The sequence below is a fragment of the Ambystoma mexicanum genome, chromosome 13 (assembly GCF_040938575.1).
Source record: "Ambystoma mexicanum isolate Mex_15411 chromosome 13, UKY_AmexF1_1, whole genome shotgun sequence".
In the NCBI taxonomy this organism is placed as follows: Eukaryota; Metazoa; Chordata; class Amphibia; order Caudata; family Ambystomatidae; genus Ambystoma; species Ambystoma mexicanum.
Genome location: NC_090938.1, coordinates 106,741,018 through 106,756,243, shown reverse-complemented (window position 1 = coordinate 106,756,243; position 15,226 = coordinate 106,741,018). Strand labels below are relative to the sequence as shown.

Genomic DNA, 15,226 nt, shown 5'->3' with positions numbered 1-15,226 from the left:
GGAATTGCACTTGGCTTTGTACTTCAAACGGATCCTCATGACGGGGGCAAGAGCTTCAAGCGTATCAGAAATTCAAGAGTAGAGCAGAGACGGGGATGTGTGAGGATGTGAGACAGCCAAAGGTGGAGGGGGGGGGGGAGAAAGTGGCGGCAAAAGCCTCAACTGACACACGCTTCATGGGCCGGATGTCCGAGACGGTAGGTGGCGGTGTTGGGGTAGGCTTGGCTTGGGGTGGGGGGGGAGGGAGGGAGAGGTGAGATGAGAGGAGGAGGCAGTGATCACTCCAGGAGAGAGGAGTGGTCGGAGGGATGGAGAGGGGAAGGTCAGAGGAGATCAAGATATCGTGTGTGTGCCCTGCATAGTGAGTCGGGCCAGAGGGGAGGATGGACTGGGAGAGGGAGTCGCAGAGGCCACGGAAGAGTACAGAGGAGGAGCAAGGAGAATCTAAATGTATATTGAGGTCACTGAGGAAGAGTTGTTGAGCGGTAGAGGCCAGGAGCAGGAGGAGGAGGAGTCTGCCCACGCAGCGAGAAATGAGATGATTTGACCAGGAGGCCGGTAGATGGTAACCACAGTAAGAGAATGGGTAGGCGAGAGAGCCTACAGACAAGGCATTCAAAAGAGGAGTAGGTCTAAGTGAGAATGATAGAGGCAGGAATCCACACAGGAAAGGTTGGGGCTCCCCCATCCCCAAACCCCTGCTGCACTGGACCGGGAGGATCTGGGTGCTGAGGACCTTGTAGCCATCAGGGAGGAGAGTGTCAAAGCTTGCGACAGAGCTGGCCGTGAATCATGTCTCGGTAAGACCAAGGACATCAAGGTCTAGTTCTTAAAGGAGGTGACCGATGTCAGAGGAGTCTTTGACAGCAGAGCGAGAGTTGAGTGGCAATATGAAGGTTGCCAGCCTTAAAGCCCTTCCGGGGAGGGGTACAGATCAAAGGTACACCCTGCGGAGGAGAAAGAGCCCTATGAGGGGCGGAGGAGGAGGCAGAGGAGGAGAGAGGGCAAGATAGCCAACGGGGGAGAAGGGACAGCAGGAGATGAGAGGAAATTGATGAGGCGAGGGAAGCGCCTATCAGAGGAGATTGGCCTGAGGGCCTTGGACCATGACGGGGCCATTTAGGTAGACATTAATGATGACTTTAGAGGAATCGAAAGAAGCCATGAGAACTTCCCAGTGAGTGCCTCCATTAATGGGAGAGGAGGGGATAGGACAGAGCACAGAGAACATACGAGGAGTCCATAGATCTGGCGAAGGAACGACCAAGGATGTCGTGAGGGTCTGTCTGGCGGAAGCATTGGAGTAGGTGTTGTCGATAGGAAGACCAGGGTTAGAAGCCAAGAAATACTTTTTGAACTTCTTCCTACCAGACTTGGTGAGAAGGGAAGGATAGTCAATGGAGAAGCAGTTGGAAAAGATCAGAGATTCAAAGCGCCATTGGGGGTGGACGTGAGGAGAGGATGGAGATACTGGGGGGGCTAAGGCAGGTAGGTGTGGGGCAAGAGTGGTTCGGTCACTGGGCTGGCAAGTTGCAGAGAAGAAACAGTATACAAGCAAAATACAGAGAATTTCGCAGTGGGCAGCAAGATTTGACTTTTTAGCGCAAAGAATCCTTAAGGATCCAAGGCTTTATTCACAGGGAGGGCGACCTGAGCAACCTCATCTGTTGAGGCTGTGGCTTCTAGTGTATCACTCACTTTCTGATGGTGAGTTTTATTAGTGTCAAAATGACCCTTGTCTTGTGAAGGCAGACTTCCTATTTTTGGGAATATTGTACCACTTTTTGCGGGCGAGTTGTCCTTTTGATCTTCTCATTCGTCCTTGATTGTTGAAGCTCTGGAATCTTGACCATTTGCAGGTCGATCCTCAAATTTGTTTTAAGCCGGTCGGAAGAAAATCCCCCACCCTCCCTTTCCTTTTTAAAAATTGTAATGAAAGTGACCATTGCATGTTGGTAGCAATTTGGAAAGCTGCCCCCTATGTCTGTTGTTGACCCTCAGTCTGTTCTTTACTTAGGTTCTTCCTTTGTCAAAATGGTAGCTTGTGTGAAATCCTGGTAGTGGCCTCTCTGAACATGACTTTCCCTGCCTTCTTTTGCTGCAGCCATTACCCAATGACTTTTTTGGAGATAATGTTCTTGAGCAGGTATATCAGTGAGTACGTTTTTTCGTTATGAGTGAACACTCTGGTCAATCCCCATGTCAGTAGCTCTTTATTGGTTTTCTTGGTCAATGGTTTCAAATTCTAGTCATTTTTTGTTGACAAGAACCTCTTAGGCCAAGTCAGCATGTCACTGCTATTTCTTGATTCAGTTCTTGGAAAATCACTTTCTTTCTGTTGAGGATCATGTGCTGTATCTTGCTAGCTGCTCTTTCTGCAAAATGCGTGTCCCATGCAAAGCCAGGTACCTTTCTTGGTACATACTTGATAGTTGCCTATATCTAGTGACATGCAATATAATTGGATCAGCATACAAAGCAACAGACCCCTCTTGTCCATATTGTCAATACAGAAGCTGTTTTTTTGCTGACGGCAAGGTAATTGCAGCAGCATGCACAGCTACAGTAAGTGTGCGTCATCTCTGTGAGTCATTAAAGTGCAGCCAGAAATATCTTAACTATCAATGAGGACAGTTCTGAATGCCAGACTGGTGATCATGCTGGCAACAGATTGTATGCTATGCACTTTTTTTTTTTAAAACAATGGCTGTAGGCTGCTTGTAGCAAGTGCTGAGGCATGCTCAGGGAAATGGAAAATGTGTCCCCATACATATGAGTATTCTGTCCAACACTTAAGAGGACCCGTTTCAATAATGTGTTAACTCCGATTCCCTCTTACTCTAGAACCCTAATATAGTGGATCAGCCCTGGCAGGTAAGTACTTATCTTATATTGTTCCAGAAAGGGGAGGACCACGTGTTAAACATATAAATGGGCCCAAAAAGGCCAAAGCACACAAGTATAATGTGCTCTTATACTAGTGAGTCTGTGCTGACTTAACCAATCCAGTAGAAAACGTGTAACCACAATACTCCTACGTCCCGTCCCCTTTCCTCCATACTTATGGGACATCTCTCCCACCTGTGGGACGGGACCGGAGCACTTTGTAAAAAGCATCCAAAAATGTTTTTCAAAAATGTGTCCTTCCTCTTTCTTGTGCGGGGCCCGGCACGTGGCCGTAACCACGCTCACCTTGGCTGCGCCCCGCGCATCGCCCATCAGTCCTTTTCTCCGCTCGTTCAGGACTGGACGCACTTGCATCCGCTGAAGATTTTCTTCTCTGGCTCTCGCTAGTGATTGTGTACTAGTCTGTCGTTCAAACTAGACTTTCCAGATTGTTCATCGTGTCACCGACGCTTCACAAGGGCGGATCCCTATCCTTTTTGTTTAGTGTTTGGGTCCGGATCACCGTTGGGAGTCTTGGTTTTTACTGTGACTCCCTTTTGGTCCGGGCTCTTCAGCGTCGGTTGGAGCGGTGGGAGGAGGTGTTCCGACGAACTCCTCTGCTTTTTCAAGCGTTCATCGACAAAAAGAAGACGCCCGGTAAGTTCTTTACTTTTCAGAGCACCCCGGCCGGGAGACACCTTTCTGGGTTCCTCCTGGGCCGGGAGGGGCGTTGACCGCTCTGTCACCGGGGTTCGCCTTGAGGTGCCCGTTGGGCCTAATAATTATACCGGAGTTTTCTCCGAGGGTCTCCGTAAGGGGCCTGTGGATACTGGAGTACATTCCGAGGCCCCTCCTGTGGGGGATGCTTGTAGGCCCAGTATTACTGGGTCGTGTGCTACCGGAGCTTGCTCTGAGACCCCTCTGTTGGCTTCCCTCAAAAATAAGACCGGGGTTTGCCCCGAGAGGCCTCAGCGGGGCTTGGTATTACTGACCGGATGTTTGCGGCCTGCACCAGTAAGGCTGTTACCGGACTTGGGTCTGAGGTCCCTCGCACAGAGGCTAAAGTTACCAACATTTCTGAGAGGCCTGGCAAGGCCTTATCGATGAAGGTTGTTTCTCACCATTCCCGCTCTTGTGGCGAAGCCAGATCTGTTGAGGGGGCAAAGAAGGAAAGTTCTTTTTACCGGCAGTGCCGAGGTCCTTCCTGAGAAGGCTAATTTGGCGATTGGTATGTCGCAGAAACATTCCAGGCCACATAGTACCGGCTCAGCCAAGGTTCCTTATGTTAAGGCTAAAGTTAAGACCCCTGATCCACCGACGGGGACCCCTGCCTCACTTCCTCACGTGCCGCAGTTCCCCTCAGGTGATGACTAAATGGCGCCCGTTCCCGCCATTTTGGGTGCTCCCCCTACAATTACGCCATCGGCCTCAGGTGTAGGGCTTGGTTCGGTGGGTGAACATAGGGATCCTTGTGCGCATCCTTATCAGCCAGTTTGATTGGAATGCCCCGATGCCCCTTCCGCACAATGTTTCGTTGCCTGCTGGGTCGGCACCCTTGATTTATGTGGATACGCCTGTGGTGGTGCCGGTGTGGCACCCTTCCCCGTTACATCCCTGGAATTGTTCCCCTCATGAGGCCTCCTCTGGTTCCAAAACAGTCCCCGGAGGACGCCTTGTTTGGTAAATTTCAAACGCTCATGCGTACCGACCCCATGAGGGAATATTTCAAATGGCTTTTTAGGGAGATATGGCCACCCGCGCCTCCGGCTCCACCCGTACCTCCGGTGGTTCTGCCGGCGCCTCCCTTGCCTATGGTGCCTTCCCCGACTCTTCCACCTTTGCCCCCTTAGTCCCCCTTAGTCCCCCGTGGACAAGGCAGCGCCCGACACGGTTCAACAGGATCCTGACACGTGGGATGACGCGCAAGGCGATCAGGACAACAAGGACCTGCCCTGCTCTATCGGAGCTTTTCATGACCAGGTTCTGGACATGTGTTTCTTGGATGTTCTGGTGCCCGAGGCACCCGCTCCGCAGGAGGGTGTGCTTTCTGGGGTGTCGTCCCCCCCCCCCTCACCTCCACCCCCCCTGTCTCCTTTGGAGCATACTGGCCTGTTCTTGCAGAAGGACGTTCTGGCCGAGGTCCGCAGGGTCTGGGAAAAGCCACACTCTGGACTTTTCATCAATAAGAAAATTGACGCACGGTACAAGCTGCATTCTTCGGAAGAGGTGGCCCTGTCTTGTCCGCCCCCTCCTCCACAGTGGTGGCTGTGGCCACTTTGCAGTCCAGGCCTGCAGCATCCTCTTCCACGACGTCTACTCGGGATCTGGGAAAGGTTGGATAAGCTCCTTGACTCCCTTGGGAGAAAGCTTTTTGCCACCTCGGCGTTGTAGCTCAGGCAGGCCAATGCCGAACTGGTGTTAGCGGGGGCTAATATACGGATGTGGAAAGGTCGGTCAGAGTTTGAGGAGTTCATTCCGGTCGAGAAGCTGGAAGACTTCAAAGCGGGATTATCCGACACCAGACACCTCGACTCGGGGCCTTATGCTGGGGGTTGATACCTCACGGCAGGCGTGGCTGCATGCTACTAAATTCTCGAAAGAAGTGCAGGACAAGGTGTCGGACCTTCCGCTCGATGGGAAGGAGCTTTCTCATTCTACAACCGATGTAGAGCTGACCAAGACGAAGGATAGCACTCAGACAGCTAAGTCCTTGTCGGTCCTTGTTAAAGCACCTTTCAAAACCCAGAGACCGTTGTCACAAAGCCGACCCTGCTCTGGCCTTAGGGGCTTCCTAGACCGGAAATCTCGCAGAGTGGATACCCCTTCGGGGAATAACCGCCAGAGGCAACAACGGATCCGGTTTTTCTCCCACTCCTCAGCCTCCTCCTCGGGTTCAGGTGGCAACACCACCAAGAAACCTACAAAATGAGGGTTCTCCGCGCTCGCACGAGACCCCGGTGGGAGGACGGATCGCGTCTCATTGGGCGGCATGGCAGACCATTACCGAAGACAGATGGTCTTGTCAGTCACTCGGGCAGGCTTCCGCTTACCCCTACCCCACCTTTCAACCTCCCTTTTCAGCTGTCTGGCTCGCCCTCCCTCAAATCCGAGGTCCAGAACTTCTAGACCTCAGAGCTGTAGAACCCGTTCCCCCTTGGGGAGCGAAGGGAGGGCTTCTACTCCCAGCTGTTTACGGTGCCCAAACCCAACCAGGCTGGCCTGCTCACCATCCTAGACCTTTCCCAGTTCAATCTTTTCCTACCCCAAGAGAAATTCAAGATGATCACGTCCGGCCAGATACGCTCCTCCTTGCAGATGGGCGATTGGCTCAGCGTAGTGGATCTTCAGGATGCGTCCATGCATATTCTGATTTGGAATCCACACAGGAGATATCTGTATCTCTTTGGGAGAGGAGCACTTCAAGTTTCGAGTGCTTCCTTTCGGCCTCAGCTCTGCGCCGCGTTTCTTCCCGAAGATGTCGGTGATTGCAGCCTATCTTCGTCTGCAGGGTATCAATGTGTTTCCGTATTTGGGCGACTGGCTCTTACGCAGTCCTTGCCAGTTGAAAGCACCGGGCAATCTTCAGTCTCTCCTTCCGCTCCTGCTCCATCTTGGGCTGTCGGTGAACTGGTGGAAATCTTCCATGACGGTCTTGCAGGACTTGATTTTTGTGGGTTTTTGCTGGAACACGATCGACTGCAGTGTAACTGACCGGGGACAGAATGGCGGATCTGTTGGCCACGTGTCAGATGTTTGCTCAGTCGGAGAGAATGCCGGCCTGGTTTCTTTGCCTCATGGCCTTGTGCGTGTTGGCTCTTCCTCTTGCTCGTCTCAAGATGAGGCGGACTCAGATGGCTCTTCGGAGTTCTTGGCGTCAGGCTGTGGACCCGGATTCCAAGCTGATGATGATTCCAGCTTCCATGAGCGTGGACCTGGAATGGTGGTCATCTCTCAGCAACCTGTCGGTGGGTGCAGGGTTTCAGGACCCAGCCCCTACGGTTACGATCACGACCGACTCCTCTCTCCTAGCGTGGGGCATGACGTTAGATCCTCTTCAGGTCTCAGATCTCTGGTCGCCTCAGGACAAGCTCCTCCACATAAATCATTTAGAGCTTCTGGCAATCTTCCTAGCGCTCAGGGCGTTCAGACCGATCATAGCCAACAAGGTGGTCTGCATACGAACGGACAATGCTGCGTCGATGTATTACATCAATAAACAAGGGGGAACCAAGTCTCCCCCTCTCGTGGACCTGTCCATCCAGATTTGAGAGTGGGCTGTGCTTCATGGTGTGTGGCTGCTTGCAGTGCACATTCCGGGCCAGCTGAATGTCACAGCGGATGCCCTCAGCCGGCGGACAGTGGTCAGCTACGAGTGGGAGTTGAAGGTGGAGGTCCTTTCATGGATTTACTTGCGTTGGGGCACACTGGAGGTGGACCTCTGCGCTATGGTGGTAAACAAGAAGCTTCCTCAGTATGCCTCCAGAGGTGGGCTGGGAGCCTCTTTTCAGGGGGTGCTCTCCAGATTCCATGGCACAACATGAGAGCTTACGCCTTCCCGCCTCTGCCTCTAGTTCACCGCGCAATTTGGAAGCTGAAGAACTCTGTGAACTGTTCCCTTCTACTCATAGCCCCGTGGTGGCAGGCCGGGTTTTGTTTCTCAGAACTTCAACACCTGTCGGTGTATTCGCCGATCGGGGGTCACTGGTAACCTGATCTTCATCAGGGGGAGCAGCAGATGTGGCACCCCTCACCACAATCGCTCAGCTTGGCTGCATGGTGCCTGAGTTCAAGTCTTTAGTACATCTTTACTTGTCTGCGGATAACATGCATTTTATCCAGGCAGCCAGGAAACCCTCAACTAGGTCCCAGTACAGAAGCAAATGGCTCAGGTTCTTTCATTGGTGTTTAAACTGGCAGTTGGACCCAAGGGGGGGGGGGGGGGGCTACAGTTGACACGGTCTTGTCCTTTGTATCCTTCTTAGCAGAGTTGGGTGTCCATGTTCTGTCATGCAGAACTTAACTTTCAGCGGTTTCCGCTTACCTTTCTATGGACCAATACTCTTACTCCCTGAGTAACCCAGGCTTGACACGCCTCTATCCTCCAGTTTGTAGTTTGCACCCGTCGTGGGATCTAAATGTGGTACTGACGGCATTGTCATAAGCCTTTCGAGTCAATGGCCATGGTGGACCTCAAGTACCTGTCATGCAAAGTGTCCTTTTTGGTCGCCGTTACGTCAGCAAGGCGGGTGAGTGAGCTCCAGGCCTTGTCGGTGGAGCATCCCTTTTTGGTCTTTCACAAGGCTAAGGTAGTCTTACGGACGAATCCTGCTTTCCTGCCGAAGGTGGTAACTGAATTCCACCTGAATCAGTTGATCTCCCTGCCGGGCTTTTTTCCTAACCCTACCTCGGAGGCAGAAAGGGTTCTGTATTGTCTCAATGTCAGAAGGTCTTTTAAGTTCTATCTGGACACAACTTCCGAGCTTAGGAGTTCTCAACTGTTTGACTTTTGGTAACCCTCAGGGTAAGCAGGCGTCTAAGGCGACTATTGCTCAGTGGATCGCCGCCTGCATTATGGAGTCTTTCACCGTCCAAGGGCTGAAACCTCCTAAGGGTATTCATGCACACCTGGTGTGGGGCAAGGCAGCCACGGTTGCTTTTCAGAAATATGTCCCTTGAGTGTCCATTGCTAGGGCAGCTACTTGGGCCTCCCCATCTGCTTTTTGTAAGCATTATTGTCTTGACATGAGCTCAAGAGCTGATGCTCAGTTTGGTCAGGCTGTGCTGAAGAACCTTTTCAGTATGGGGTATTCCATCCACCCATAGTTCCTGAGAGGAGTGCATGGGAATCTCCCATAAGTATGGAGGGAAGAGGACGGGACGTAGGAGTATAACCAGTTTACTCACCGTAGTGACCACCTTACTCCTAGTCCATAGTCTCCTTTCCTCCATACGCCTGCCTGCCGTCCCCTCTAATGAGGTTCCTCTGTTATTGCTGATAGGTTTCTGACCTGGTAATAGAAAAGGACTGATGGGTGCTGCGCAGGGTGGAGCCAAGGTGGGTGGGGTTACGGCCGCGTGCCGGGCCCCGTGCAAGAAAGAGAGGAAATTTTTGAAAAATGTGGATGCTTTTTACAAAGTGCTCTAGTCCCGTCTCACAAGATGGAGAGATGTCCCAAAGTATGGAGGAAAGGGGACTATGGACTAGGAGTAAGGTGGTCACTACGGTGAGTAACCTGGTTATTTGCTACAGTAAAACTGGTGTTTACAGTCAAGCGTGACCTTCAATGATTCACTACAGTACAATGTATATTTAAAGAACTGGTACTTCTAAAACTGTACTAATACTACTACGTCCTGTCCCCTTTCCTTCATACTGCATGGGCATCCCTCACTAGGGATGGGAACTGAACATTTTTCACACATAAAAACCTTTGCCCTTTATATTTACTTGCGTGTAAATTTACTTGCGTGCATATGCTCCCCTGACTCTGCCCTCCGGTGCCAACTCCAGTCCTTTTTTCCGCAATGACTGGAGCAGATCTGCTTCACCTGTGCTGGTGGTTGAGGCCTTTTCCCGCCTAATTACACATGCTTTTATTTCCCCAGGGACCTCGGTCGCAGTATTCTTTCTAATTCTAACATTTTGTGGCAGAACATCCATACACCTGCCTCTGGCGCATATCACCCCCGACGGGCTTCAGTAGGTGCCCTTCCTGAGAATGATCCTTTTCCCGGCGTCTGACCAGCACGCGCTCTGCCTTCAGTGTCTCAGTGAGTATCATGGCTGGGACGGCTGTTCGGCTTGCAACACCCTTATTCCGCAGTCGCTCAAAAAACCGGCTCGCAAAGTGGAGGGAGCTTTTCTCCAGGTCTTTGCCCAAACACATCAAGGAGTATGTGCGCAGGAAGATGAAGGCCAAGGTGTATTCTCTTTTCCAAAGCACCCCGTTGAGGCGATTCCTTTACTGGGAAGAAACCGAGTATGTGGGTTTGGTCAGCTCCTACCACCAGTCAGTGTACCGAGGCTCCTTGAGCTACCGGCTGAGGGATTCACGGATAATCCCGGACCGAGCGCTGAGGGGCCAGATGGGCTCTTGTGTCGGGAACTCTCCTGAGGTGCTAATGCTAATTACCGGGCCTAGGCCTGAGGGGGTGCGTACATGCAATACTACCAGCCCTATGCCAGAGGGCGTTAAGCCTGCCAGGTCTACACCCGAGGTGCAGAAAAGGCCTGAAACTACGCTTTCAAGGAAACTGGTAGAGGCACACATTTCCCACGCTTGTCAGTCCAGGACAAAAGTACTGCTCTGATACAGTCAGAGGAATCCCAGGGAGGCTCACACCTCCGGCTCACAGGCATGACTAAGCACCATGCTTGCACCACAGATAACATGGTGTACCGTCTATCCTGTGACTTCATTGTCAGTGGGTTACACTGAGGCGAGTTGCTCGCACGGCACAAAAAGAGCTTGGCCTTCCACGCCCACTACAACAGCTACGCCTACAGGTCAGCAGTGTGCATCCCCAGCATGCGAGGAACACTTCTTCGATAAGTTCCTGACCTTGATGAAGTCTCAAATGGCGGGCATCTTGAGGAGGATAATAAAGGAGATAATTCCACCTACGCCTCCTCAGGCTCCAGTTCTGTTGCAGCCGACGCCACCCTTGGCCCTGGTGTTCTCTCTGCCTTTGCGGGTGCAGGCTCAATGGCTGACACACATGCCTCATTGGCCCCGGCTCCCGTACACCCTATCGCAGTGCTGTTGCCACTGCCTACGACACCTCAGTCCACAAATCCCACCGACGACTCTGCTTTGCGACCCTTCGCCTCAGGGAGGTGCGGTCCCCGAGCCCAGGGACCAATGGGCCACGGACCAGGTGGACACTAATGATCCAGTCACTGTCTTATTCAAAGGCCTTTCACGACAGGCTAGCAGGACTGGCAGACTGTCTGGGCATCCCACAAACTCTGAAGGAGCAGCCAGAGGTTCCTAGCTGAGGTATCCATGCAGGGACCAGATTGGGCCTTCCTCTCCAGAAGAATGTAGAGACTCTGGCTAAAAAGAGCTGGTCTAAGCCTCACTTAACTCAGCCCACCAACAAGCAATTGGATGCCGAATACAGACAGCCCGAAGGGGATATTCTATCGGTTCACCCTCAGCACCATTCCTCTGATCGTGGCGGCTTCCATGCATACGAAGCCGCAGGCATCTACATAGTCTGCCTCGATGCAGCTTTGCTGGGTAAGGAGGAGAAAACTCTGAAGGCCTACGGAAAGAAAATGTATTCAAACACTGGCCTTGACCAGAAAAATGCAGACACAATGCTGGGCGATGTGAATCAGAGGCTAAGTAGGGAAATTGCAGGCTTCCTTCCAGACCTTGGGAGAGTGTCTTTGCACGAAATGCTGAATGGATACACTTTTGAATCGCAGAAGGGGTTTCCCGGAGTAGACTAATTTAAAACAGCGGGTGGTGTAACGCCCCCACGCGGACGGAAGAACTTCTTTACACGGCACTAACAACACAAAAATTGAGATTGTGATTGCCGGAGGTTCTGTTCTGTTTTGGCCGCCTATAAAAAGGATTTGAGCAGTCAGACATGTGTTTGGGAACTCCCCTGCAGAAACCGTTGTTGAAGTAATGTTGATACAGAATAACACGGTCATGAATTTTGTGGCACAGAGTTAGTGGTGCACAACAAAGACAAAAAATAGTCTTGTTTTTAATATTTGATCTACCTCATTTGAAGAGAGTTTGGCGAAGGGTACAGATGGTCCCCCTGATGAAGTTCTTTCACACTTGGTCAAAGTAAAAAGCTCTGAACGAAACATGTTGGGCAATAGAGTATATTGTGATTGAGTGACAAGTTAAACAGTAGCTCCAATTTTTTTATTTATTTTTTTTTCCAGATGCCTATCCTCCCCAAGGCAGTACAGGTGGGGTTAGGAGCATAACTTAAAGATAGAAGTCTTGGAGATTAGTATCCTTGATTTATAGGGAACTAATGAGCTACTGACCATTTGATCTCTTTAGAGTGTTCTCACCCGAAATGTTGTACATTAAGTTTTGTATAGGCAGGTGATGTAAGGGTGAACAGGTTAGAGGTGATTTACATATGAATTGTTTTATCTGAATTTTTTGTAAAAAGGTTTTTATGTATTTTTGCAAATTTTAATCCAATTATGTGGTGTTTATGAAATTAAAATTATGATCTATGAATTGTTTGTGCCTATTTGTCAAAAGCACTTGGCTGGTTGTGACCTGTGGGATATAGGAGGTAGTAACAGAGTGACGTGGCTTGACCTTTTGTGTTAGGATTGTCCCGAATTCGTATTCAGGAACCTGGTCACCACGTCATTAAATTGGTTCCTAGTCTCTAAATAGTGTTTTTATTCCTTCCAGACCTGCCAGTGCACAAACAGCATGCTTTCAAAGCGTGATTAGCCGAGCCAAAGCTGGTGACACAGGACATAATGGAGACCTCTGTGGCACAAAAGGCTGGCAGGGCCATTTGTATTGCCACAGATACGAGGACAGCGTGGCTTAAGGCTACCAGGTATAACCCAGATGTACAAGAACGCATTCTGGATCACCTCTTCAAGGGAGGGGACTTGCTCCATTCATCAAGACTATGAATTGAACAAGACCAGCTCACAAACCGCCAAGTCATTGGCCATCCTTTCAAAGCCGGCTTCTAAACCTTCCGCACAGTGGCAGGTCCGGTCAGACGGGAAGAACACTTGGGGGCTTCAGTGGCTTCCTGGAGCATAGGGCTAGACAACATGACTGCTGCTTGCGCCTGTGAAGGCTGGGGGACCAAAGGACCTCACACATGTTTCTTCCAGTCCCCCTCCCAGGCACCAGCTTCAGATGGAAAGAAGCGATGAAGGTGGCATCAAAGTCCACAATTCTCCAGTGGGGAGCAAACTTGCTCTTCACATTCAGTCCTGGCGGATATGAATCATGGATCTTCTTGGTGGTCTCCCTTGGGGTCCTCCTCTCCCTCCGACCCCCGCACCCCTGTATTGCCCCCTCACTCAGATCGAGACAGCAACTCTTTTTGTGGAAATCTATACAGTTGGGTTAATTGGGTTAGTGGAGGAAGTCCACAGCCCCCCCTCCACCCCCATCTGCCACTGTGACTCTTGATTTTATTTGCAAATTTTCACAGTACAGAAGAATCACCAGGCAGGCGTGCGACTGGTCCTCCATCTAGCCTTCTTATATCTTTCCCTACCTCTACGGAAGTTCACGATGGTCCCACCAGCTCTGATTGCAGAGTCTCTGTGCTGGGGAGACTGGACTTGCTCCCTGGACCTCAAAGATGCCCATCTTCACGTCCCAATTTAGCAACCCAACCTTTCCAGAATAAGGTCCTGCCATTTATCCTGTACTCGGCTTGCAGGTATTTTAGATGGATTTCTGAACTCTGACCTGGTCGGCAGAGGTCCAGAAGGCCAGCATAGTTTCTTGGAACAGGGTAACCTTCCGGACCAGCCAGACCAATCAAGGTAGCATTGGTGGCGGTCAGGAATAGGTCTCAGGAGGGTTGAGGGTGATCGAAAGCCCACAATGAGCACACACAGTGAAGGACACTACAGATTACTCTGTCAGGTGTATATCAAAAATACATATACATGTATTAAAGGCCTTTTACATCCAACACAAGCAAAGATCAGCAGTGATACTTAAACCAACACCACGCTACTATAAAACATATATACAGATACTAATGGCCTAAAGGAATAGCATACAGCAAGGGTCCACAACCTGTAAGGAAAGGGAGCAAACAGTGCGAATATACTTTAGGCAGTCTTTCATTTTATCAACCCTAACTGAAAGGCAGTCCAGTACCTAGGCTCCACTCTTACTTATGCTCAAAAGTACTTTTTGATGCAGATGCACACGATCGTGCAGTTGGGCAAAAACTGGGTCTCTTGCAGGGGGCTGTAGCAGCTCAGGAAGGCAGGTGAGGCAGTAGATTATGTTGCCACTATTCGGGGAGGGTCTCCCCAAGAGGGCAGAACAGACTCCAGAGTTGGGAATTGCTTGGTAGCACAGGCTACCTTGAAAAAGGTGAGTGGCCCTCAGGGCACACTCGTGCGTAAAAATGGTTGGATGCGCCAGGGGCCACCAGTAAGGGTTGCTAGTATTCACTGACCCAAGGCGCACTCCTGACCAAACTTCGACAGTCGAGTCCACATCGGTTGCAAGTTCAAATGCTGCAATTGTGCGGCTTTCAGCAGCTGAGTTCCAGGGATGATTCTGTGGTGGGACTGTGATTGCTCCTTTCCTGGTGAAGGGATCAACTCTATTTCACTGCAGCTCTTCCCAGGGTTAAGGGGGGCACAGCAGCAGTGCACCCACGAAGATTGCCACAGCTGGGTGACATGGAAATCGCATGCACTCTGGTTCAACCGTACTCTCCTAATTCCAGACCTAGGCGCCTAGGTGTACGAAACTCTGCTGGAGAGTGCCTTGGACCCAGTGCTTACTATCTCGGCCTCAAGAGTCAACTCGAGACAGCAGCGTTTCCAGAGCAGTGGTCCTCTGCAAGCTTGTCAGTTCACTGGTTGCCCTAGGAACACTTCCGAAAAGGCTCATTTGCAGGTTAAGGTGGAGCTGCTGTGAATAGTTCCTACTATTCAAATGGGTTGAAGCGCCTTTGCAGACCTTCCAGTATGATCAGATGCAGAGGGGTCGTGCAATACTACAGCGGGCTCAGGGTGCCAAACCTTCCAGCTGGTCACAGCAGTTCCTCGACTCGGCTTCTTAGTTACAAGATGCTTGGATCCTATCCTAGGTTTTGAGAACTCAGGAGATCAAACTATCTCCTTTGTGCCAAAACGAAGTACCCAATGAGACACCTGCTGACATACATCCATGCCAGACGTGGACCAATCATGGACCACCGTGGTCCCAGTAATTCCCAGCACACCGGACATTCTGGCACCCAGGATATGTATTGGAACTAGACAGTCCAGCCCACATCCTGGAGGCACCCACAAGTCATGCAAAATCACACGAAAGCTTGGTGTTTCGTGGGGGAATGCATGACCAATAAGGACTGTCACAGGTCTGCTCGACCTGGAGAAGGCAAAGGAACAAGATGGGCAAAGGACAGAACAAAGGACCTTGTGGAGTGGCCATTTTGGGGCTAAGCCACTGTCCAGGGCCAAATGCGTTAAACACGATATGGACCGAAAGAAAGGGTTACAAATATATGAAAAATAACAGCGCCACTAGCTCTGTCCATGGCACATCTATTCTTCTACCAAAAAATCCTTTCAGGGTGTCTAGGGCCTTAAAATCGAAAGGAAAACCCCCAGCGTACTGTA

General features: G+C 50.9%; 1 protein-coding gene across 5 annotated transcripts in view; it reads left to right on the top strand.

Moving 5' to 3' along the window:
- TRIM33 (tripartite motif containing 33) overlaps positions 1 to 15,226 on the top strand; it is a 1,358,766-nt gene that overhangs the window by 233,988 nt on the left and 1,109,552 nt on the right. The gene's annotated exons all lie outside the window — the stretch shown is intronic.